Source organism: Idiotropiscis lumnitzeri, unplaced genomic scaffold (genome assembly GCF_059441095.1).
Source record: "Idiotropiscis lumnitzeri isolate Australia: NSW breed Sydney's pygmy pipehorse unplaced genomic scaffold, RoL_Ilum_1.0 HiC_scaffold_27, whole genome shotgun sequence".
Taxonomy (NCBI): Eukaryota; Metazoa; Chordata; class Actinopteri; order Syngnathiformes; family Syngnathidae; genus Idiotropiscis; species Idiotropiscis lumnitzeri.
Window position 1 is genome coordinate 238,928 of NW_028283565.1, and position 26,643 is coordinate 265,570.

A 26,643-nucleotide genomic window follows, 5' to 3' on the forward strand; every position below is an offset into this window, starting at 1 on the left:
ACATTGGAAACGTTTGGTTTAGCTGTTATAAAAGTTTGGTTTTTTAGTGCTGTAAATGCATTTTCAGCTCGCGCTGTACACATTTGCTATGAGAGGCATTATCTCATAAGGGAAATATTAGACAATCAAATTAATGACTGCCCAGGCTTCAGGATGTCTTTTTACACTATATAAGGGTGGAAATTTACATCGGAAACGTTTAGTTTAGCTGTTAATGAAGTTTCGTTTTTTTAGTGCTGAAAATTCATTGTCTGCTGGCGCTGTACACTTTTTCTAAGTGTTGCAATATCTCATGAAGGAAATACTGGACAATCAAATTAATGACTTTCCAGGCTTCAGGATGCCTTTCTACACTATATAAAGGTGGAAATGTACATTGGAAACGTTTGGTTTAGCTGTTATAAAAGTTTGGTTTTTTAGTGCTGTAAATGCATTTTCAGCTCGCGCTGTACACATTTGCTATGAGAGGCATTATCTCAAAAGGGAAATATTGGACAATCAAATTAATGACTGCCCAGGCTTCAGGATGTCTTTTTACACTATATAAAGGTGGAAATTTACATTGGAAACGTTTGGTTTAGCTGTTATAAAAGTTTGGTTTTTTAGTGCTGAAAATGCATTTTCAGCTCGCACTGTACACATTTGCTATGTGAGGCATTATCTCATAAGGGAAATACTGGACAATCAAATTAATGACTTCCCAGGCTTCAGGATGCCTTTTTACACTCTATAAATGTGGAAATTTACATTGGAAACGTTTGGTTTAGCTGTTAATGAAGTTTCGTTTTTTTAGTGCTGAAAATTCATTGTCTGCTGGCGCTGTACACTTTTTCTAAGTGTTGCAATATCTCATGAAGGAAATACTGGACAATCAAATTAATGACTTTCCAGGCTTCAGGATGCCTTTCTACACTATATAAAGGTGGAAATTTACATTGGAAACGTTTGGTTTAGCTGTTATAAAAGTTTGGTTTTTTAGTGCTGTAAATGCATTTTCAGCTCGCGCTGTACACATTTGCTATGAGAGGCATTATCTCATAAGGGAAATATTGGACAATCAAATTAATGACTGCCCAGGCTTCAGGATGTCTTTTTACACTATATAAAGGTGGAAATTTACATTGGAAACGTTTAGTTTAGCTGTTAATGAAGTTTCGTTTTTTTTAGTGCTGAAAATTCATTGTCTGCTGGCGCTGTACACTTTTTCTAAGTGTTGCAATATCTCATGAAGGAAATACTGGACAATCAAATTAATGACTTTCCAGGCTTCAGGATGCCTTTCTACACTATATAAAGGTGGAAATTTACTTTGTTAACGTTTGGTTTAGCTGTTATAAAAGTTTGGTTTTTTAGTGCTGTAAATGCATTTTCAGCTCGCGCTGTACACATTTGCTATGAGAGGCATTATCTCATAAGGGAAATATTGGACAATCAAATTAATGACTGCCCAGGCTTCAGGATGTCTTTTTACACTATATAAAGGTGGAAATTTACATTGGAAACGTTTGGTTTAGCTGTTATAAAAGTTTGGTTTTTTAGTGCTGTAAATGCATTTTCAGCTCGCGCTGTACACATTTGCTATGAGAGGCATTATCTCATAAGGGAAATATTGGACAATCAAATTAATGGCTGCCCAGGCTTCAGGATGTCTTTTTACTCTATATAAAGTTGGAAATTTACATTGGAAACGTTTAGTTTAGCTGTTAATGAAGTTTCGTTTTTTTAGTGCTGAAAATTCATTGTCTGCTGGCGCTGTACACTTTTTCTAAGTGTTGCAATATCTCATGAAGGAAATACTGGACAATCAAATCAATGACTTTCCAGGCTTCAGGATGCCTTTCTACACTATATAAAGGTGGAAATGTACATTGGAAACGTTTGGTTTAGCTGTTATAAAAGTTTGTTTTTTTAGTGCTGAAAATGCATTTTCAGCTCGCGCTGTACACATTTGCTATGAGAGGCATTGTCTCATAAGGGAAATATTGGACAATCAAATTAATGACTGCCTAGGCTTCAGGATGTCTTTTTACACTATATAAAGGTGGAAATTTACATTGGAAACGTTTGGTTTAGCTGTTATAAAAGTTTGGTTTTTTTAGTGCTGAAAATGCATTTTCAGCTCGCACTGTACACATTTGCTATGTGAGGCATTATCTCATAAGGGAAATACTGGACAATCAAATTAATGACTGCCCAGGCTTCAGGATGTCTTTTTACACTATATAAAGGTGGAAATTTACATTGGAAACGTTTGGTTTAGCTGTTATAAAAGTTTGTTTTTTTAGTGCTGAAAATGCATTTTCAGCTCGCACTGTACACATTTGCTATGTGAGGCATTATCTCATAAGGGAAATACTGGACAATCAAATTAATGACTTCCCAGGCTTCAGGATGCCTTTTTACACTCTATAAATGTGGAAATTTACATTGGAAACGTTTGGTTAAGCTGTTAATGAAGTTTCGTTTTTTTAGTGCTGAAAATTCATTGTCTGCTGGCGCTGTACACTTTTTCTAAGTGTTGCAATATCTCATGAAGGAAATACTGGACAATCAAATTAATGACTTTCCAGGCTTCAGGATGCCTTTCTACACTATATAAAGGTGGAAATTTACATTGGAAACGTTTGGTTTAGCTGTTATAAAAGTTTGGTTTTTTAGTGCTGTAAATGCATTTTCAGCTCGCGCTGTACACATTTGCTATGAGAGGCATTATCTCATAAGGGAAATATTGGACAATCAAATTAATGACTGCCCAGGCTTCAGGATGTCTTTTTACACTATATAAAGGTGGAAATTTACATTGGAAACGTTTGGTTTAGCTGTTATAAAAGTTTGGTTTTTTTAGTGCTGAAAATGCATTTTCAGCTCGCACTGTACACATTTGCTATGTGAGGCATTATCTCATAAGGGAAATACTGGACAATCAAATTAATGACTGCCCAGGCTTCAGGATGTCTTTTTACACTATCTAAAGGTGGAAATTTACATTGGAAACGTTTGGTTTAGCTGTTATAAAAGTTTGGTTTTTTAGTGCTGAAAATGCATTTTCAGCTCGCACTGTACACATTTGCTATGTGAGGCATTATCTCATAAGGGAAATACTGGACAATCAAATTAATGACTTCCCAGGCTTCAGGATGCCTTTTTACACTCTATAAATGTGGAAATTTATATTGGAAACGTTTGGTTTAGCTGTTAATGAAGTTTCGTTTTTTTAGTGCTGAAAATTCATTGTCTGCTGGCGCTGTACACTTTTTCTAAGTGTTGCAATATCTCATGAAGGAAATACTGGACAATCAAATTAATGACTTTCCAGGCTTCAGGATGCCTTTCTACACTATATAAAGGTGGAAATTTACATTTGAAACGTTTGGTTTAGCTGTTATAAAAGTTTGGTTTTTTAGTGCTGTAAATGCATTTTCAGCTCGCGCTGTACACATTTGCTATGAGAGGCATTATCTCATAAGGGAAATATTGGACAATCAAATTAATGACTGCCCAGGCTTCAGGATGTCTTTTTACACTATATAAAGGTGGAAATATACATTGGAAACGTTTAGTTTAGCTGTTAATGAAGTTTCGTTTTTTTAGTGCTGAAAATTCATTGTCTGCTGGCGCTGTACACTTTTTCTAAGTGTTGCAATATCTCATGAAGGAAATACTGGACAATCAAATTAATGACTTTCCAGGCTTCAGGATGCCTTTCTACACTATATAAAGGTGGAAATTTACATTGGAAACGTTTGGTTTAGCTGTTATAAAAGTTTGTTTTTTTAGTGCTGTAAATGCATTTTCAGCTCGCGCTGTACACATTTGCTATGAGAGGCATTATCTCATAAGGGAAATATTGGACAATCAAATTAATGACTGCCCAGGCTTCAGGATGTCTTTTTACACTATATAAAGGTGGAAATTTACATTGGAAACGTTTGGTTTAGCTGTTATAAAAGTTTGGTTTTTTAGTGCTGTAAATGCATTTTCAGCTCGCGCTGTACACATTTGCTATGTGAGGCATTATCTCATAAGGGAAATACTGGACAATCAAATTAATGACTTTTCAGGCTTCAGGATGCCTTTCTACACTATATAAAGGTGGAAATGTACATTGGAAACGTTTGGTTTAGCTGTTAATGAAGTTTCGTTTTTTTAGTGCTGAAAATTCATTGTCTGCTGGCGCTGTACACCTTTTCTAAGTGTTGCAATATCTCATGAAGGAAATACTGGACAATCAAATTAATGACTTTCCAGGCTTCAGGATGCCTTTCTACACTATATAAAGGTGGAAATTTACATTGGAAACGTTTGGTTTAGCTGTTATAAAAGTTTGTTTTTTTTGTGCTGTAAATGCATTTTCAGCTCGCGCTGTACACATTTGCTATGAGAGGCATTATCTCATAAGGGAAATATTGGACAATCAAATTAATGACTGCCCAGGCTTCAGGATGTCTTTTTACACTATATAAAGGTGGAAATTTACATTGGAAACGTTTGGTTTAGGTGTTATAAAAGTTTGGTTTTTTAGTGCTGAAAATGCATTTTCAGCTCGCACTGTACACATTTGCTATGTGAGGCATTATCTCATAAGGGAAACACTGGACAATCAAATTAATGACTTCCCAGGCTTCAGGATGCCTTTTTACACTCTATAAATGTGGAAATTTACATTGGAAACGTTTGGTTTAGCTGTTAATGAAGTTTCGTTTTTTTATTGCTGAAAATTCATTGTCTGCTGGCGCTGTACACTTTTTCTAAGTTTTGCAATATCTCATGTAGGAAATACTGGACAATCAAATTAATGACTTTCCAGGCTTCAGGATGCCTTTCTACACTTTATAAAGGTGGAAATTTACATTGGAAACGTTTGGTTTAGCTGTTATAAAAGTTTGGTTTTTTAGTGCTGTAAATGCATTTTCAGCTCGCGCTGTACACATTTGCTATGAGAGGCTTTATCTCAGAAGGGAAATATTGGACAATCAAATTAATGACTGCCCAGGCTTCAGGATGCCTTTCTACACTATATAAAGGTGGAAATTTACATTGGAAACGTTTGGTTTAGCTGTTATAAAAGTTTGTTTTTTTAGTGCTGTAAATGCATTTTCAGCTCGCGCTGTACACATTTGCTATGTGAGGCATTATCTCATAAGGGAAATACTGGACAATCAAATTAATGACTGCCCAGGCTTCAGGATGTCTTTTTACACTATATAAAGGTGGAAATTTACATTGGAAACGTTTGGTTTAGCTGTTATAAAAGTTTGTTTTTTTAGTGCTGAAAATGCATTTTCAGCTCGCACTGTACACATTTGCTATGTGAGGCATTATCTCATAAGGGAAATACTGGACAATCAAATTAATGACTTCCCAGGCTTCAGGATGCCTTTTTACACTCTATAAATGTGGAAATTTACATTGGAAACGTTTGGTTTAGCTGTTAATGAAGTTTCGTTTTTTTAGTGCTGAAAATTCATTGTCTGCTGGCGCTGTACACTTTTTCTAAGTGTTGCAATATCTCATGAAGGAAATACTGGACAATCAAATTAATGACTTTCCAGGCTTCAGGATGCCTTTCTACACTATATAAAGGTGGAAATTTACATTGGAAACGTTTGGTTTAGCTGTTATAAAAGTTTGGTTTTTTAGTGCTGTAAATGCATTTTCAGCTCGCGCTGTACACATTTGCTATGAGAGGCATTATCTCATAAGGGAAATATTGGACAATCAAATTAATGACTGCCCAGGCTTCAGGATGTCTTTTTACACTATATAAAGGTGGAAATTTACATTGGAAACGTTTGGTTTAGCTGTTATAAAAGTTTGGTTTTTTTAGTGCTGAAAATGCATTTTCAGCCTCGCACTGTACACATTTGCTATGTGAGGCATTATCTCATAAGGGAAATACTGGACAATCAAATTAATGACTGCCCAGGCTTCAGGATGTCTTTTTACACTATCTAAAGGTGGAAATTTACATTGGAAACGTTTGGTTTAGCTGTTATAAAAGTTTGGTTTTTTAGTGCTGAAAATGCATTTTCAGCTCGCACTGTACACATTTGCTATGTGAGGCATTATCTCATAAGGGAAATACTGGACAATCAAATTAATGACTTCCCAGGCTTCAGGATGCCTTTTTACACTCTATAAATGTGGAAATTTATATTGGAAACGTTTGGTTTAGCTGTTAATGAAGTTTCGTTTTTTTAGTGCTGAAAATTCATTGTCTGCTGGCGCTGTACACTTTTTCTAAGTGTTGCAATATCTCATGAAGGAAATACTGGACAATCAAATTAATGACTTTCCAGGCTTCAGGATGCCTTTCTACACTATATAAAGGTGGAAATTTACATTTGAAACGTTTGGTTTAGCTGTTATAAAAGTTTGGTTTTTTAGTGCTGTAAATGCATTTTCAGCTCGCGCTGTACACATTTGCTATGAGAGGCATTATCTCATAAGGGAAATATTGGACAATCAAATTAATGACTGCCCAGGCTTCAGGATGTCTTTTTACACTATATAAAGGTGGAAATATACATTGGAAACGTTTAGTTTAGCTGTTAATGAAGTTTCGTTTTTTTAGTGCTGAAAATTCATTGTCTGCTGGCGCTGTACACTTTTTCTAAGTGTTGCAATATCTCATGAAGGAAATACTGGACAATCAAATTAATGACTTTCCAGGCTTCAGGATGCCTTTCTACACTATATAAAGGTGGAAATTTACATTGGAAACGTTTGGTTTAGCTGTTATAAAAGTTTGTTTTTTTAGTGCTGTAAATGCATTTTCAGCTCGCGCTGTACACATTTGCTATGAGAGGCATTATCTCATAAGGGAAATATTGGACAATCAAATTAATGACTGCCCAGGCTTCAGGATGTCTTTTTACACTATATAAAGGTGGAAATTTACATTGGAAACGTTTGGTTTAGCTGTTATAAAAGTTTGGTTTTTTAGTGCTGTAAATGCATTTTCAGCTCGCGCTGTACACATTTGCTATGTGAGGCATTATCTCATAAGGGAAATACTGGACAATCAAATTAATGACTTTTCAGGCTTCAGGATGCCTTTCTACACTATATAAAGGTGGAAATGTACATTGGAAACGTTTGGTTTAGCTGTTAATGAAGTTTCGTTTTTTTAGTGCTGAAAATTCATTGTCTGCTGGCGCTGTACACCTTTTCTAAGTGTTGCAATATCTCATGAAGGAAATACTGGACAATCAAATTAATGACTTTCCAGGCTTCAGGATGCCTTTCTACACTATATAAAGGTGGAAATTTACATTGGAAACGTTTGGTTTAGCTGTTATAAAAGTTTGTTTTTTTTGTGCTGTAAATGCATTTTCAGCTCGCGCTGTACACATTTGCTATGAGAGGCATTATCTCATAAGGGAAATATTGGACAATCAAATTAATGACTGCCCAGGCTTCAGGATGTCTTTTTACACTATATAAAGGTGGAAATTTACATTGGAAACGTTTGGTTTAGGTGTTATAAAAGTTTGGTTTTTTAGTGCTGAAAATGCATTTTCAGCTCGCACTGTACACATTTGCTATGTGAGGCATTATCTCATAAGGGAAATACTGGACAATCAAATTAATGACTTCCCAGGCTTCAGGATGCCTTTTTACACTCTATAAATGTGGAAATTTACATTGGAAACGTTTGGTTTAGCTGTTAATGAAGTTTCGTTTTTTATTGCTGAAAATTCATTGTCTGCTGGCGCTGTACACTTTTTCTAAGTTTTGCAATATCTCATGTAGGAAATACTGGACAATCAAATTAATGACTTTCCAGGCTTCAGGATGCCTTTCTACACTTTATAAAGGTGGAAATTTACATTGGAAACGTTTGGTTTAGCTGTTATAAAAGTTTGGTTTTTTAGTGCTGTAAATGCATTTTCAGCTCGCGCTGTACACATTTGCTATGAGAGGCTTTATCTCAGAAGGGAAATATTGGACAATCAAATTAATGACTGCCCAGGCTTCAGGATGCCTTTCTACACTATATAAAGGTGGAAATTTACATTGGAAACGTTTGGTTTAGCTGTTATAAAAGTTTGTTTTTTTAGTGCTGTAAATGCATTTTTAGCTCGCGCTGTACACATTTGCTATGTGAGGCATTATCTCATAAGGGAAATACTGGACAATCAAATTAATGACTGCCCAGGCTTCAGGATGTCTTTTTACACTATATAAAGGTGGAAATTTACATTGGAAACGTTTGGTTTAGCTGTTATAAAAGTTTGGTTTTTTAGTGCTGAAAATGCATTTTCAGCTCGCACTGTACACATTTGCTATGTGAGGCATTATCTCATAAGGGAAATACTGGACAATCAAATTAATGACTTCCCAGGCTTCAGGATGCCTTTTTACACTCTATAAATGTGGAAATTTACATTGGAAACGTTTGGTTTAGCTGTTAATGAAGTTTCGTTTTTTTAGTGCTGAAAATTCATTGTCTGCTGGCGCTGTACACTTTTTCTAAGTGTTGCAATATCTCATGAAGGAAATACTGGACAATCAAATTAATGACTTTCCAGGCTTCATGATGCCTTTCTACACTATATAAAGGTGGAAATTTACATTGGAAACGTTTGGTTTAGCTGTTATAAAAGTTTGGTTTTTTAGTGCTGTAAATGCATTTTCAGCTCGCGCTGTACACATTTGCTATGAGAGGCATTATCTCATAAGGGAAATATTGGACAATCAAATTAATGACTGCCCAGGCTTCAGGATGTCTTTTTACACTATATAAAGGTGGAAATTTACATTGGAAACGTTTGGTTTAGCTGTTATAAAAGTTTGGTTTTTTAGTGCTGAAAATGCATTTTCAGCTCGCACTGTACACATTTGCTATGTGAGGCATTATCTCATAAGGGAAATACTGGACAATCAAATTAATGACTTCCCAGGCTTCAGGATGCCTTTTTACACTCTATAAATGTGGAAATTTACATTGGAAACGTTTGGTTTAGCTGTTAATGAAGTTTCGTTTTTTTAGTGCTGAAAATTCATTGTCTGCTGGCGCTGTACACTTTTTCTAAGTGTTGCAATTTCTCATGAAGGAAATACTGGACAATCAATTTAATGACTTTCCAGGCTTCAGGATGCCTTTCTACACTATATAAAGGTGGAAATTTACATTGGAAACGTTTGGTTTAGCTGTTATAAAAGTTTGGTTTTTTAGTGCTGTATATGCATTTTCAGCTCGCGCTGTACACATTTGCTATGAGAGGCATTATCTCATAAGGGAAATATTGGACAATCAAATTAATGACTGCCCAGGCTTCAGGATGTCTTTTTACGCTATATAAAGGTGGAAATTTACATTGGAAACGTTTAGTTTAGCTGTTAATGAAGTTTCGTTTTTTTAGTGCTGAAAATTCATTGTCTGCTGGCGCTGTACACTTTTTCTAAGTGTTGCAATATCTCATGAAGGAAATACTGGACAATCAAATTAATGACTTTCCAGGCTTCAGGATGCCTTTCTACACTATATAAAGGTGGAAATGTACATTGGAAACGTTTGGTTTAGCTGTTATAAAAGTTTGGTTTTTTAGTGCTGTAAATGCATTTTCAGCTCGCGCTGTACACATTTGCTATGAGAGGCATTATCTCATAAGGGAAATATTGGACAATCAAATGAATGACTGCCCAGGCTTCAGGATGTCTTTTTACACTATATAAAGGTGGAAATTTACATTGGAAACGTTTGGTTTAGCTGTTATAAAAGTTTGGTTTTTTAGTGCTGAAAATGCATTTTCAGCTCGCACTGAACACATTTGCTATGCAAGGATGCTCTTTGTGGACTACAGCTCGGCATTCAACACGATCATCCCAGACATCCTCGTCGCCAAACTGGACACTCTCGGCCTCCCTGCCCTCACACGCATCTGGATTAAGGACTTTCTGACCAACAGACCCCAGACTGTGTTGCTCGGCCCCTACACGTCCTCCACCCTCATGCTGAGCACCGGTTCCCCCCAAGGATGCGTGCTGAGCCCTCTCCTGTACGCCCTCTACACCTACGACTGCAGCCCGGCCCACGGCAACAACACCATCGTCAAGTTTGCTGACGACACGACAGTGGTCGGTCTGATCTCGGAAGGTTACGAGACAGCCTACAGAGAGGAGGTAAAGAGACTGACAACTTGGTGCAAGGACAACAGACTGCACCTTAACTCTGCTAAAACAAAGGAGATTGTCGTCGACTTCAGGAGGAACAAGACGCTGCCGCCCCCCCTCTGCATCGAAGGCGTGTGTGTGGAGAGGGTCCACACGTTCAAGTTCCTGGGAGTACAGATCTCCGATGACCTTTCTTGGAGTCACAACACCACAGCAGTGGTAAAGAAGGTCCGCCAACGTCTGCACTTCCTGAGAGTCCTCAGGAAATTCAACCTGGACAGGAAGCTGCTGCTGGCCTTCTACCACTCGTCCATCGAGAGCCTGCTGACGTACTCTGTCTCCACCTGGTACAGCGGCTGCACTGAGGCGGACAGAGTGAGGCTCCAGAGGACAGTCAAAACAGCGCAAAGGATTATTGGCTGCCCTCTCCCCTCGCTGTCGGACATCTACACCGCCCGGTGCCTCAGAAGGGCTCTCAACATCGTCAAAGACAATACCCACCCAAACTCACACCTGTTCGACCTGTTGCCCTCTGGCAGGCGCTACAGATGCATCAAATCAAGGACCAATAGACTGAGAAACAGTTTCTTTCCGAGAGCCATCTCCATACTGAACTCTCACACACACACGAGACCACCCTAACCTTGCAAAACAGCATTGTGATGTGTTTCTATATGCCCTATTCAGTCTTATTTATTTATCTAATTTATATATTTGTCTGTATTATTGTTGTATTGCACTGGAGAGGGGAGCCCTCTAATCTCGTTGCACACTTGAGTACAATGACAATAAAGGGATTTCTATTTCTATTTCTATTTCTATTTCTAATGTAAATACTAGCCCTTCTTATCAAATTACCATCTTTTTTTTCCGTGTCATTTCCATCTGTGCATTTCATTCCAGTTACTAACTACAGTTACCTTAATAGAAAGATCATCAACTGAAGTATGAAACATAACATATTTATTTCTTCAAATCATCCTTACAGCAGAACCTAATTCTTATCCTTATTCATTTGTTCAAGTCACACCTTCTTCAATCACCAAACTCTCTCTCTGACTTCCTCCCCCTACTTGGGAACGAGCATCTAACTTCAAAGAGCTGTTAACTCTTTGTTACAGCACACTCATGAGTTACGATTACACCAATACCCATTGCCCTCTGTCAAACTTTCCTCACTCCTTTTTTTTTTTTAATTTTCCAAATTCACTGTAGCCTTACCAAAGCCACTCAAAACTATCAAGGTATCAAATCAAAAACTACAAAATCAGGAAACACCTATGCTCCTACAAGGGTTTCTCATGCTCACTTCTTCATTCAATTAAGATTTCACAACACCTACTCCTCTCTTTCTGAAAAAGACACAAGTATACAATTAAGTAAAACCCATCATCAGAATGATATACCTTGTCTGTCGGATCATGTAAGTATAAATTGTGCCATCAATAATCTTTTTCTGTAAATTAATCACATCCCCACAACTTGGGCTCTCATTGTTCTGTAAAAGTAAACCTAATTTCAATTCATGCAACCAACTCAGTGTCCTTCTGGGTCCCTCAACCACACAGGTTCTAATTCTTTTACTCTAGACAGTTTTCCACTTGCAAATCTGACTATGACACATTTCTCTTGCTCTATCATTTGGAATTAATTTATTACAAGCAATCCTACATGCACCAGTGTCACATAAAAAGGTAATTGGTGACCCATTTACCAATAAGGTTATTTCAGCTCAGTTATTTCATCAAAGGCCAATATCTCTTGTAAATTTAGGAGGACCTCTTCATCTAGAAACTCATCTGTTCCTTGATCAGCCTCTAAATCCTGTTTAGATGCTTCCTATCCTAGTCATGCTGAAGGTTGCTTTTTCTCAGGGCAATCTCTTGCTATATGGCCTTCTTTACCACAACGCCAGCAGCCTGATGTATTTTGCCTGTTTGCTCCTCTTCCTATTCTTCCTCCTCTCTGTCGTCTGCCCCTTTGTCCTCTAAAGCTACCTAGGCCCTTTCCACCTCGATAAAAGACCTCCTGTCCTACCTGTCCTACCTGACCTGTCCTGTCTATAGACCTCTGCTTCTTTTTATTTTCTATCTTCTCAGCATGGAGGGCGTGATTTACATACTCCTCCAGGGTACCTGTTGGCAGGCAAATGAAATGTTTATTTACCCACTTATGAATTACCTCTCTTGAGCCTGCATGTAAAGCATTCTTCAACTGCTGTTGAAATGGCCCATTTACATTACCATTTTCCTGTAGCCCGCTGTGATTTTTAAACACAGCTGTCATTCTCACTTTGTGTTGCTCAAAAGTCTCATCATCCTTTTGTTTTACTCTTCCTATTTCAGTGTAATTTGCTCTATCTGACTTTTCGCATTCCTTTCCTTTGCTTATTTTGTTTTCATTCTCTTTTTGTTTCCTGTATCCCTCTTCTCTTTTTAAGGCTACCCTCATCCAATATTCTGTTTCCTCAAAGCCATTTTTCTTCATCTTTTTGGGGTCTTTTTCGTCTTTCCTATGATTGATCCCTGCAATGCGGCTATTTTTTGTGTATTTAACTGACCATTAAAGCCATGTTCAGTTATCCATGTATCTAAATACTGAGTTTTATCAGGATCCTGTTTTTCGATGAACTTCCAATCTCTACACTGCAGCGTATCCCTGGGTTTTATTTTACTACCTAATATCCCCATTTTAGAAAATTTGGACCAGTTTGTCAACACCTAAGGTGTTCTAAAAACTGGTTTCTCATCAGTAGGACAGCAACTCAAATTTCCTGTTGTGGTAATTCTCAATTCAACCTTTTCAGGTGGAGAATTATTGCCTTTGCATCCACACCAGTCTGCTGTGTACAACCCTACTGTATTACATCGGATAAAATACCAAGTGGTATTTGTAATCCCCAATCACACCGTTCACTCACTTTACATACGGTTTGCGCAAACATTCACACACGGAATTTAAGTGTACACACAGACTCCGCCGTCCTACTTTCTCCACGGAATTTCTCGGACTCCGCCGTCATATACCTGCCATTGACTAGTATTCACAGGGTTTTTTTATTTCTCACTCCACTGTCCTTCATGGACCTGCCATCGACTAGTATGCACAGGATTTCTTATCTATACACAATTTCTTTCTCTTTTCTCTATCTTTCTTTCTTTCTCTTTTCTTATTTCATCTCTACTTCATGTCTTTCTTTGCTTTTTTTTCTTTTTTATGTTTTATTTTTATTTATTTATTCTTAATGCTCATTTATTTATTCTGAACACTTATTTATTTATTCTTAACGCGCAATGACCTCCAGTCAGTCACTTCCCCCCTAAAAAAAAATATCTCACCACTGTTGTCTTCCCTCCATTGGATCGCCGTCAACCGTCAGATCCCAGCTGGTGGGGTGAGGTCCAGTCCTGGAAAAGGATTTTTAGGCTCTCTCTAGTGAGCCTGCCATGGCCATGGTCTTTCTGGAGTTCACCACACCCGCTGGAATCCTCAGGTATCTTGGCTTCCCGCTCGAAGGACCAAAATAATGTCAGGTTCAATCACCTAAGCATTCACTGAACAAAGGCAAAATGAATGAAAGGAAGACAAGAGTTGATCTTTTACTCGCGAGGAGAACGAACGGAGGTGTGCTCAGTTACATCTCCAACTTCGTTCTGGAGCACACTCCGCCGAGCCCTCTATTTTATTTGGGAAGTCCCTAAACAATACAATGTATTTGCACTAAGGAACGAAGGGGGGAGCACCAGCAGGAACATGTAAACATTTCAGACACAAGAGGAAAGACAGACATCAATGGCAGTCATTTACTGATTGAAAAGGCAGATATGCCTTTTAGTGCTCTGGCACTAAAGTCTCAGTCCTTTTGGTTCAGAGGTGTGTCTCGGCACACCTCCTTTGATGTTGTAGACGTTGATCCTGTCTTCAGGCATCCGCTTCTCTTGAAGTCTTCTCATCCATATGGTCAAACATAGGTCACACTGTGGAACAATTCTTTTGCAATACTAATAGAGTAAAATATGGGATAAAATATATCTTCAACCTAACAATAGGATAAAATATATCTTCAACCTAACAATAGTGTAAACTGACATACTGAAGACTGGACAGTCATTAATTTGATTGTCCAGTCTTTCCCTCATGAGATAATGCTTCACTTAGAAAATGTGTACAGCGCGAGCTGAAAATGCATTTGCAGTACTAAACTACCACATTTCTATAACAGCTTAATTCAACGTTTCCAATGTAAATTTCTTCCTTTATATAGTGTAAACTGACATACTGAAGACTGGACAGTCATTAATTTGATTGTCCAGTATTTCCCTTATGAGATATTGCCTCACTTTGCAAATGTGCACAGCGCAAGCTGAAAATGCATTTGCAGCACAATAAAAACCCAAACTTCTATAACAGCTAAACCAAACGTTTCCAATGAAAGATTCCACCTTTATATCGTGGAAAAAGACATCCTGAAGCCTGGACAGTCATTAATTTGATTGTCCAGTATTTCCCTTATGAGATAATGCCTCACATAGCAGAATCATAAAAACATGGACGTGATGGTAAACTGTCCATTGTGCCGATAGATGGTATTCTCATGAGGTTAGGCTTGCTATGGAGAGTGGCATGGGGGTTGTGTCTCATGGTTGGAATGGGAAAGATGTCAATTTGGGACACATCGTCAGTAGTGTTCCATCAAATCACTGGGTGTTTCGGCCTTTATCACTAGACACCCTCATCGATGGTGGCCAGCGGCCGTTTGATCACGCCCGCGCTTATGTCCCATGCCCAATTAACTGTGGTGGATGGTTCTGCCCTGGGTACTCAAGTGGGATGACGCAGATTAGTGGTGGGATGGGGAGGGGGGACGGGGGTCATGTTGCTGATCTATGAGCCCAGTAGGGGTCCTTCCTCTTCATCCAGATCCACTGGCTGCTTCTTTCAGCCGCTTTAGAGAGCGATCTGACTGTGTGCCGCAGAGCCTGTCCATGGATTCCCAGGTCTTTCAGCAGCTTGATGGTTGATGAGGCCAGAAACCCTCTGCATCCAACTTCGACGGGATAGACCTTGGCTTTCCACCCTCGTTGTTGTGCGTCCGCCGCCAGTTCAGTGTAGCGCAACTTCTTACGCTCATAGGCCTCTTCAACTGCATTTTCCCACGGGACTGTGAGCTCTGCAATGTAGACAGTCTTCAATGAATGGGACCACAGCACTAAGTCTGGCCTTAGGGTGGTGGTTGCAATCTCTGCTGGGAAGATTAGTTGCTGACCTATATCGACCAGCATCTTCCAATCCCGAGCCTTGGTTAGCTGACCAACTTCTGGCTTGAGAAAAGGATGGTTGGGCTTTTCCTGTCCCTCTCGGACAAATTTTGGTGCTGTAATGGTAGTGGTGGCTCTTAAGGGCAAGGAGTTGATGGTAGTTCTCCTGCTTTCAAGCACTGCTGCCAAGCTCTTGAGGACCTGGTTGTGCCTCCAGGTATAGCGGCCTTGTGTGAGGCTGGTCTTACAACCAGTCAGGATGTGTTTGAGAGTTGCTGGTGTTGGGCAGAGGGCACAGGTTGGATCTTCGCCATACCACTGGTGGAGGTTTTTTGGGGATGGCAGCACGTCATTGGTAGCTCTGATGATGAAGCTGATGTTGCTAGCTTCCATCTCCCAGAGATCCCTCCAGCCAAGCTTTCTTTTCTCCAGGCCTTCCCACCTCATCCACTGTCCCTGCTTGGCAAGCGAGACAGCCTTTGCAGACCTTTCAGCCTCTTCCTGGCGGCGCACCTCCTCCACGACCATTTTTTTCCTCTCTGCGGTTGAGGCCTTACACCAAGTTGGTTTGCTTGCTGTAAGGCCAAAGCCTCCTCTTCCCCTCTGGACGTGTCCCACAATATCGCTGTGCCTCAGGGCTGCTGTGGCATGCTGCACTGCACTGGATGGTGTCCATTTCCGTGCAGTTGACAGGGGTGGTGCCGTTTCACTGATGGTCCGGTCTCTGGAGTCCGTCAGCGTCATCTGTAGTCTCACTTTAGAGCACTTGTATTCTTCAGTGAGACTTGTGATGGGCAGTTCGAGGACTCCTTTGCCATAGAGGCTGATGTTATTCAGACAGCGTGGGACACCAAGCCACTGTTTCACATATACTGTGATGGCTCGCTCCATCTTCTCCACAGTTGTTAGTGGGACCTCGTAGACAGTGAGTGGCCACATCACGAGAGGGAGAAGCCCAAATTGCAGACACCAGAGCTTGAGCTTCCCTGGTAGTGGAGTCTTGTTGATGTTGTTCAGGTCGTTGATGATATCCTGTCTTAGCTGCTGCACCTGGTTTTTATCCTTAAGACTTGAGTCATACCATCTGCCCAGGCTTTTGACAGGTTGTTCTGCCACCGTTGGTATTGGTTCGTCACCAATGCAGAACTTCACGTCTTTTAGCTCTCCCTTGATTATCGAGATGCTACGTGACTTGTTCGGCTTGATTTTCATCCGGGCCCAGCTGATGTTTTCCTGCAGCTTACCAAGTAGCCGCCTGGTGCAAGCTGCAGTGGTGGTCAGAGTGGTCATGTCGTCCATATATACTCGGACGGTGGAAGGCGGATCCCGTTCCTGGTTCGCTCACCCCGCCACCCATTTTGAGGCCCTGATGATGACCTCCATGGCCATTGTAAAGGCCAGGGGTGAGATCGTGCAACCTGCCATGATGCCTACTTCTACTTGCTGCCATGATGTTTTGAAGTCGGGTGTTGTGAAGCACAGCTGCAGGTCTTCAAAGTAGAATTTTACCAAGGTAGTGATGGATGTTGGAACGCGGAAGAAGTTGAAGGACTCCCAGAGAAGGCTATGCGGAACTGAACCAAAGGCATTGGCTAGGTCGAGAAAGATGACATGAAGATCCCCTTTGTTCTTCTTCGCTGCTTGAATCTGATGCCAGATCATACTGGTGTGCTCCAAGCAGCCAGAGAATCCAGAAATTCCAGCCTTTTGTACGGATGTGTCAATGTACTCGTTTTTTCTCCAGGTAGGTGGTGTGTGTCAAGACGCTGAAAAAGATTTTCCCTTCAACGTTGAGAAGGCTGATTGGCCGAAATTGACTGATATCTGCGTCCTTCTCTTTTGGAATTAGTACACCTCCAGCCCTTCGCCATGCCTTTGGTATTATCCCCTTCTGCCAGACGATTCTCATTAGCCTCCAAAGATAGCGTAGGACATCTGGTGAGTTCTTGTAGAGCTTATATGACACTCCATTTGGTCCTGGTGCAGATCCTGATCTTGCACGCCCACCATGTTCTCCACTTCTTTCCATTTTGGAGGGCCGGTCTCGATGTTGACCTCTGGTGGTCGAATGGGGGGGATATCATGTGGGATGGCTAGCTGTTCATGCCTTTTCGTGTCTTGGTAGACCTTTTCCAGGTGCTCTTCAAGTTCCTTCTTTGAAGTTTGCAGGAACCCGCTTTTGTCCTTAGCGAAGAGATCTTTGACAAACTTGAAGGGATTTTTATAGAACAGGGTTCTTGTGTGTTCCTTCTTCCTGCGAAGTTTCCTCAAGTTCTCTGCTCTTCGTAAGGTTTTCAACCGGAGCTTGATGTCCCCATGGAGCAGCATGAGACCTTCTCTCTCTGGATCAGAGGCTTTTCTCCACTGTTTCCGCAGGTCCCTTCTTTCCCTGATCAGTCTCTCTATCTCTTGTTGCCTCCTAGGTTTGGTTGGTGGTGGTATTTTGTTGGTGGTTTTCCAGCTGTTCACTCCAAAGCGCTCCTCTCCATAGTGGTAGATGATGTCACCGATGTGTTCCAGCTTTCTCTCTGCAGTGCCCACTTGTTGCTCCAACATTTTCACCAGGTCGTTATTGACGGTTTCCCACTCTCTCTTCTCAATAGTTTTGGGCCACCTCACACTCTGTCTGTGCCCTTTGATCTTGTTCTCTTTGGGAGGTCTCTGTGGCTGGGTGGGTTCTACCTCCTGCAATTCTGTGTTTATAATACCCTCCTCAGTGACAGGGGGGCTGATGCTCTGCGAACTTTGGGTTTTTTCCCGTCGCTGTGCTTCACTCGACTGATTTGACGCATTACTTCGTAAGAAGTATTGGTCAATGCGAGGCCCTTGACTCGGCTTTCCCAAACACCGCTTCTTTCCTTGGTGGATCTTCAACCCTGTAACTGATGTTACTTTTGCCCAGCCACAGGTGCAGACCTGAAGTGAGTGTCCTGCTGCCATTGTCTCATGCACCGTGTTCTTGCTCGTAGTCATGTTTGTTCCTAGGTCTGTAGCCGTGTGGTCAGTCATTGAGCCATCTTGCGCCCCCGCTCTCGCAGGCTGTAGGGGTGTCATTCTTTGTAGACTTTCTGTAGCACTTGGCGGGTGTCTCCAACAAACTGAACACAGTGTCAGAGACTGCCAGCATGGGTAGCTAGCCCATGTCAGCCCCAGTGGGGTCTATTCCCTCCTGTCAGCAGTCTCTCCAGGCTGTCACACAGACTTTTTCTAAGTGTTGCTGTATCTCATGAAGGAAATACTGGACAAAGAAATTAATGACTTCCCAGGCTTCAGGATGCATTTTTACACTATATAAATGTGGAAATTTACATTGGAAACGTTTGGTTTAGCTGTTAATGAAGTTTCGTTTTTTTAGTGCTGCAAATTCATTGTCTGCTGGCGCTGTACACTTTTTCTAAGTGTTGCAATATCTCATGAAGGAAATACTGGACAATCAAATTAATGACTTCCCAGGCTTCAGGATGCCTTTTTACACTATATAAATGTGGAAATTTACATTGGAAACGTTTGGTTTAGCTGTTAATGAAGTTTCGTTTTTTTAGTGCTGCAAATTCATTGTCTGCTGGCGCTGTACACTTTTTCTAAGTGTTGCAATATCTCATGAAGGAAATACTGGACAATCAAATTAATGACTTTCCAGGCTTCAGGATGCCTTTCTACACTGTATAAAGGTGGAAATTTACATTGGAAACGTTTGGTTTAGCTGTTATAAAAGTTTGTTTTTTTAGTGCTGTAAATGCATTCTCAGCTCGCGCTGTACACATTTGCTATGTGAGGCATTATCTCATAAGGGAAATACTGGACAATCAAATTAATGACTTCCCAGGCTTCAGGATGCCTTTTTACACTATATAAAGGTGGAAATTTACATTGGAAACGTTTGGTTTAGCTGTTATAAAAGTTTGGTTTTTTAGTGCTGTAAATGCATTTTCAGCTCGCGCTGTACACATTTGCTATGTGAGGCATTATCTCAAAAGGGAAATACTGGACAATCAAATTAATGACTTCCCAGGCTTCAGGATGCCTTTTTACACTATATAAAGGTGGAAATTTACATTGGAAACGTTTGGTTTAGCTGTTATAAAAGTTTGGTTTTTTAGTGCTGTAAATGCATTTTCAGCTCGCGCTGTACACATTTGCTATGGTGAGGCATTATCTCATAAGGGAAATACTGGACAATCAAATTAATGACTTCCCAGGCTTCAGGATGTCTTTTTACACTATATAAAGGTGGAAATTTACATTGGAAACGTTTGGTTTAGCTGTTATAAAAGTTTGTTTTTTTTGTGCTGTAAATGCATTTTCAGCTCACGCTGTACACATTTGCTATGAGAGGCATTATCTCATAAGGGAAATATTGGACAATCAAATTAATGACTGCCCAGGCTTCAGGATGCCTTTCTACACTATATAAAGGTGGAAATTTACATTGGAAACGTTTGGTTTAGCTGTTAATGAAGTTTCGTTTTTTTAGTGCTGCAAATTCATTGTCTGCTGGCGCTGTACACTTTTTCTAAGTGTTGCAATATCTCATGAAGGAAATACTGGACAATCAAATTAATGACTTTCCAGGCTTCAGGATGCCTTTCTACACTATATAAAGGTGGAAATTTACATTGGAAACGTTTGGTTTAGCTGTTATAAAAGTTTGGTTTTTTAGTGCTGTAAATGCATTTTCAGCTCGCGCTGTACACATTTGCTATGAGAGGCATTATCTCATAAGGGAAATATTGGACAATCAAATTAATGACTGCCCAGGCTTCAGGATGTCTTTTTACACTATATAAAGGTGGAAATTTACATTGGAAACGTTTAGTTTAGCTGTTATAAAAGTTTGTTTTTTTAGTGCTGTAAATGCATTTTCAGCTCGCGCTGTACACATTTGCTATGTGAGGCATTATCTCATAAGGGAAATACTGGACAATCAAATTAATGACTTCCCAGGCTTCAGGATGCCTTTTTACACTATATAAATGTGGAAATTTACATTGGAAACGTTTGGTTTAGCTGGAAATGAAGTTTCGTTTTTTTAGTGCTGCAAATTCATTGTCTGCTGGCGCTGTACACTTTTTCTAAGTGTTGCAATATCTCATGAAGGAAATACTGGACAATCAAATTCATGACTTTCCAGGCTTCAGGATGCCTTTCTACACTATATAAAGGTGGAAATTTACATTGGACACGTTTGGTTTAGCTGTTATAAAAGTTTGGTTTTTTAGTGCTGTAAATGCATTTTCAGCTCGCGCTGTACACATTTGCTATGTGAGGCATTATCTCATAAGGGAAATACTGGACAATCAAATTAATGACTTCCCAGGCTTCAGGATGCCTTTTTACACTATATAAATGTGGAAATTTACATTGGAAACGTTTGGTTTAGCTGTTATAAAAGTTTGTTTTTTTCGTGCTGTAAATGCATTTTCAGCTCGCACTGTACACATTTGCTATGTGAGGCATTATCTCATAAGGGAAATACTGGACAATCAAATTAATGACTTCCCAGGCTTCAGGATGCCTTTTTACACTATATAAAGGTGGAAATGTACATTGGAAACGTTTGGTTTAGCTGTTATAAAAGTTTGGTTTTTTAGTGCTGTAAATGCATTTTCAGCTCGCGCTGTACTCATTTGCTATGTGAGGCATTATCTCATAAGGGAAATACTGGACAATCAAATTAATGACTTCCCAGGGTTCAGGATGCCTTTTTACACTATATAAATGTGGAAATTTACATTGGAAACGTTTGGTTTAGCTGTTAATGAAGTTTCGTTTTTTTAGTGCTGAAAATTCATTGTCTGCTGGCGCTGTACACTTTTTCTAAGTGTTGCAATATCTCATGAAGGAAATACTGGACAATCAAATTAATGACTTTCCAGGCTTCAGGATGCCTTTCTACACTATATAAAGGTGGAAATTTACATTGGAAACGTTTGGTTTAGCTGTTATAAAAGTTTGGTTTTTTAGTGCTGTAAATGCTATGTGAGACATTATCTCATAAGGGAAATATTGGACAATCAAATTAATGACTGCCCAGGCTTCAGGATGTCTTTTTTACACTATATAAAGGTGGAAATTTACATTGGAAACGTTTAGTTTAGCTGTTATAAAAGTTAGTTTTTTTAGTGCTGTAAATGCATTTTCAGCTCGCGCTGTACACATTTGCTATGTGAGGCATTATCTCATAAGGGAAATACTGGACAATCAAATTAATGACTTCCCAGGCTTCAGGATGCCTTTTTACACTATATAAATGTGGAAATTTACATTGGAAACGTTTGGTTTAGCTGTTAATGAAGTTTCGTTTTTTTAGTGCTGCAAATTCATTGTCTGCTGGCGCTGTACACTTTTTCTAAGTGTTGCAATATCTCATGAAGGAAATACTGGACAATCAAATTAATGACTTCCCAGGCTTCAGGATGCCTTTTTACACTATATAAATGTGGAAATTTACATTGGAAACGTTTGGTTTAGCTGTTAATGAAGTTTCGTTTTTTTAGTGCTGCAAATTCATTGTCTAATGATAATAATAATATAATAATAATGCCTTTATTAGTCCCACAATGGGGAAATTCGAGATTCGAACCCAGGCCTCCTGGGGAGACTGGGTCCGGAACGCGGCGCCTTAGACCACTCGGCCATCCTGGCAGCCAATTCGAGATTCGAACCCAGGCCTCTTGGGGAGACTGGGACCGGAACGCGGCGCCTTAGACCACTCGGCCATCCTGGCAGCCTGCTGTCTGCTGTCGCTGTACACTTTTTCTAAGTGTTGCAATATCTCATGAAGGAAATACTGGACAATCAAATTAATGACTTTCCAGGCTTCAGGATGCCTTTTTACACTATATAAAGGTGGAAATTTACATTGGAAACGTTTGGTTTAGCTGTTATAAACGTTTGTTTTTTTAGTGCTGTAAATGCATTTTCAGCTCGCGCTGTACACATTTGCTATGTGAGGCATTATCCCATAAGGGAAATACTGGACAATCAAATTAATGACTTACCAGGCTTCAGGAGACCTTTTTACACTATATAGAGGTGGAAATTTACATTGGAAACGTTTAGTTTAGCTGTTATAAAAGTTTGTTTTTTTAGTGCTGTAAATGCATTTTCAGCTCGCGCTGTACACATTTGCTATGTGAGGCATTATCTCATAAGGGAAATAATGGACAATCAAATTAATGACTTCCCAGGCTTCAGGATGCCTTTTTACACTATATAAATGTGGAAATTTACATTGGAAACGTTTGGTTTAGCTGTTAATGAAGTTTCGTTTTTTTAGTGCTGCAAATTCATTGTCTGCTGGCGCTGTACACTTTTTCTAAGTGTTGCATTTTCTCATGAAGGAAATACTGGACAATCAAATTAATGACTTTCCAGGCTTCAGGATGCCTTTTTACACTATATAAAGGTGGAAATTTACATTGTAAACGTTTGGTTTAGCTGTTATAAAAGTTTGTTTTTTTAGTGCTGTAAATGCATTTTCAGCTCGCGCTGTACACATTTGCTATGTGAGACATTATCTCATAATGGAAATGCTGGACAATCAAATTAATGACTTCCCAGGCTTCAGGAGACCTTTTTACACTATATAATTGTGGAAATTTACATTGGAAACGTTTGGTTTAGCTGTTATAAAAGTTTGGTTTTTTAGTGCTGTAAATGCATTTTCAGCTCGCGCTGTACACATTTGCTATGAGAGGCATTATCTCATAAGGAAAATATTGGACAATCAAATTAATGACTGCCCAGGCTTCAGGATATCTTTTTACACGACATAAAGGTGGAAATTTACATTGGAAACGTTTGGTTTAGCTGTTAATGAAGTTTCGTTTTTTTAGTGCTGCAAATTCATTGTCTGCTGGCGCTGTACACTTTTTCTAAGTGTTGCAATATCTCATGAAGGAAATACTGGACAATCAAATTAATGACTTTCCAGGCTTCAGGATGCCTTTCTACACTATATAAAGGTGGAAATTTACATTGGAAACGTTTGGTTTAGCTGTTATAAAAGTTTGGTTTTTTAGTGCTGTAAATGCATTTTCAGCTCGCGCTGTACACATTTGCTATGAGAGGCATTATCTCATAAGGGAAATATTGGACAATCAAATTAATGACTGCCCAGGCTTCAGGATGTCTTTTTACACTATATAAAGGTGAAAATTTACATTGGAAACGTTTAGTTTAGCTGTTATAAAAGTTTGTTTTTTTAGTGCTGTAAATGCATTTTCAGCTCGCGCTGTACACATTTGCTATGTGAGGCATTATCTCATAAGGGAAATACTGGACAATCAAATTAATGACTTCCCAGGCTTCAGGATGCCTTTTTACACTCTATAAATGTGGAAATTTACATTGGAAACGTTTGGTTTAGCTGTTAATGAAGTTTCGTTTTTTAGTGCTGAAAATTCATTGTCTGCTGGCGCTGTACACTTTTTCTAAGTGTTGCAATATCTCATGAAGGAAATACTGGACAATCAAATTAATGACTTTCCAGGCTTCAGGATGCCTTTTTACACTATATAAAGGTGGAAATTTACATTGAAAACGTTTGGTTTAGCTGTAATAAAAGTTAGGTTTTTTAGTGCTGTAAATGCATTTTCAGCTCGCGCTGTACACATTTGCTATGAGAGGCATTATCTCATAAGGGAAATATTGGACAATCAAATTAATGACTGCCCAGGCTTCAGGATGTCTTTTTACACTATATAAAGGTGGAAATTTACATTGGAAACGTTTGGTTTAGCTGTTATAAAAGTATGGTTTTTTAGTGCTGAAAATGCATTTACAGCACGAAAAAAACAAACTTTTATAACAGCTAAACCAAACGTTTCCAATGTAAATTTCCACATTTATATAGTGTAAAAAGGCATCCTGAAGCCTGGAAAGTCATTAATTTGATTGTCCAGTATTTCCTTCATGAGAAAATGCAACACTTAGAAAATGTGTACAGCGCGAGCTGAAAATGCATTTACAGCACTAAAAAAACAAACTTTTATAACAGCTAAACTAAACGTTTCCAATGTAAATTTCCACCTTTATATAGTGTAAAAAGACATCCTGAAGCCTGGGCAGTCATTAATTTGATTGTCCAATATTTCCCTTATGAGATAATGCCTCTCATAGAAAATGTGTACAGCGCGAGCTGAAAATGCATTTACAGCACTAAAAAACCAAACTTTTATAACAGCTAAACCAAACGTTTCCAATGTAAATTTCCACCTTTATATAGTGTAAAAAAAACATCCTGAAGCCTGGGCAGTCATTAATTTGATTGTCCAATATTTCCCTTATGAGATAATGCCTCTCATAGCAAATGTGTACAGCGCGAGCTGAAAATGCATTTACAGCACTAAAAAACCAAACTTTTATAACAGCTAAACCAAACGTTTCCAATGTAAATTTCCACCTTTATATAGTGTAGAAAGGCATCCTGAAGCCTGGAAAGTCATTAATTTGATTGTCCAGTATTTCCTACATGAGATATTGCAACACTTAGAAAAAGTGTACAACGCCAGCAGACAATGAATTTGCAGCACTAAAAAAACGAAACTTCATTTACAGCTAAACCAAACGTTTCCAATGTAAATTTCCACATTTATATAGTGTAAAAAGGCATCCTGAAGCCTGGGAAGTCATTAATTTGATTGTCCAGTATTTCCCTTATGAGATAATGCCTCACATAGCAAATGTGTACAGCGCGAGCTGAAAATGCATTTACAGCACTAAAAAAACAAACTTTTATAACAGCTAAACTAAACGTTTCCAATGTAAATTTTCACCTTTATATAGTGTAAAAAGACATCCTGAAGCCTGGGCAGTCATTAATTTGATTGTCCAATATTTCCCTTATGAGATAATGCCTCTCATAGCAAATGTGTACAGCGCGAGCTGAAAATGCATTTACAGCACTAAAAAACCAAACTTTTATAACAGCTAAACCAAACGTTTCCAATGTAAATTTCCACCTTTATATAGTGTAGAAAGGCATCCTGAAGCCTGGAAAGTCATTAATTTGATTGTCCAGTATTTCCTTCATGAGATATTGCAACACTTAGAAAAAGTGTACAGCGCCAGCAGACAATGAATTTGCAGCACTAAAAAAACGAAACTTCATTAACAGCTAAACCAAACGTTTCCAATGTAAATTTCCACCTTTATGTCGTGTAAAAAGATATCCTGAAGCCTGGGCAGTCATTAATTTGATTGTCCAATATTTTCCTTATGAGATAATGCCTCTCATAGCAAATGTGTACAGCGCGAGCTGAAAATGCATTTACAGCACTAAAAAACCAAACTTTTATAACAGCTAAACCAAACGTTTCCAATGTAAATTTCCACAATTATATAGTGTAAAAAGGTCTCCTGAAGCCTGGGAAGTCATTAATTTGATTGTCCAGCATTTCCATTATGAGATAATGTCTCACATAGCAAATGTGTACAGCGCGAGCTGAAAATGCATTTACAGCACTAAAAAAACAAACTTTTATAACAGCTAAACCAAACGTTTACAATGTAAATTTCCACCTTTATATAGTGTAAAAAGGCATCCTGAAGCCTGGAAAGTCATTAATTTGATTGTCCAGTATTTCCTTCATGAGAAAATGCAACACTTAGAAAAAGTGTACAGCGCCAGCAGACAATGAATTTGCAGCACTAAAAAAACGAAACTTCATTAACAGCTAAACCAAACGTTTCCAATGTAAATTTCCACATTTATATAGTGTAAAAAGGCATCCTGAAGCCTGGGAAGTCATTAATTTGATTGTCCAGTATTTCCCTTATGAGATAATGCCTCACATAGCAAATGTGTACAGCGCGAGCTGAAAATGCATTTACAGCACTAAAAAAACAAACTTTTATAACAGCTAAACTAAACGTTTCCAATGTAAATTTCCACCTTTATATAGTGTAAAAAGACATCCTGAAGCCTGGGCAGTCATTAATTTGATTGTCCAATATTTCCCTTATGAGATAATGCCTCTCATAGCAAATGTGTACAGCGCGAGCTGAAAATGCATTTACAGCACTAAAAAACCAAACTTTTATAACAGCTAAACCAAACGTTTCCAATGTAAATTTCCACCTTTATATAGTGTAGAAAGGCATCCTGAAGCCTGGAAAGTCATTAATTTGATTGTCCAGTATTTCCTTCATGAGATATTGCAACACTTAGAAAAAGTGTACAGCGCCAGCAGACAATGAATTTGCAGCACTAAAAAAACGAAACTTCATTAACAGCTAAACCAAACGTTTCCAATGTAAATTT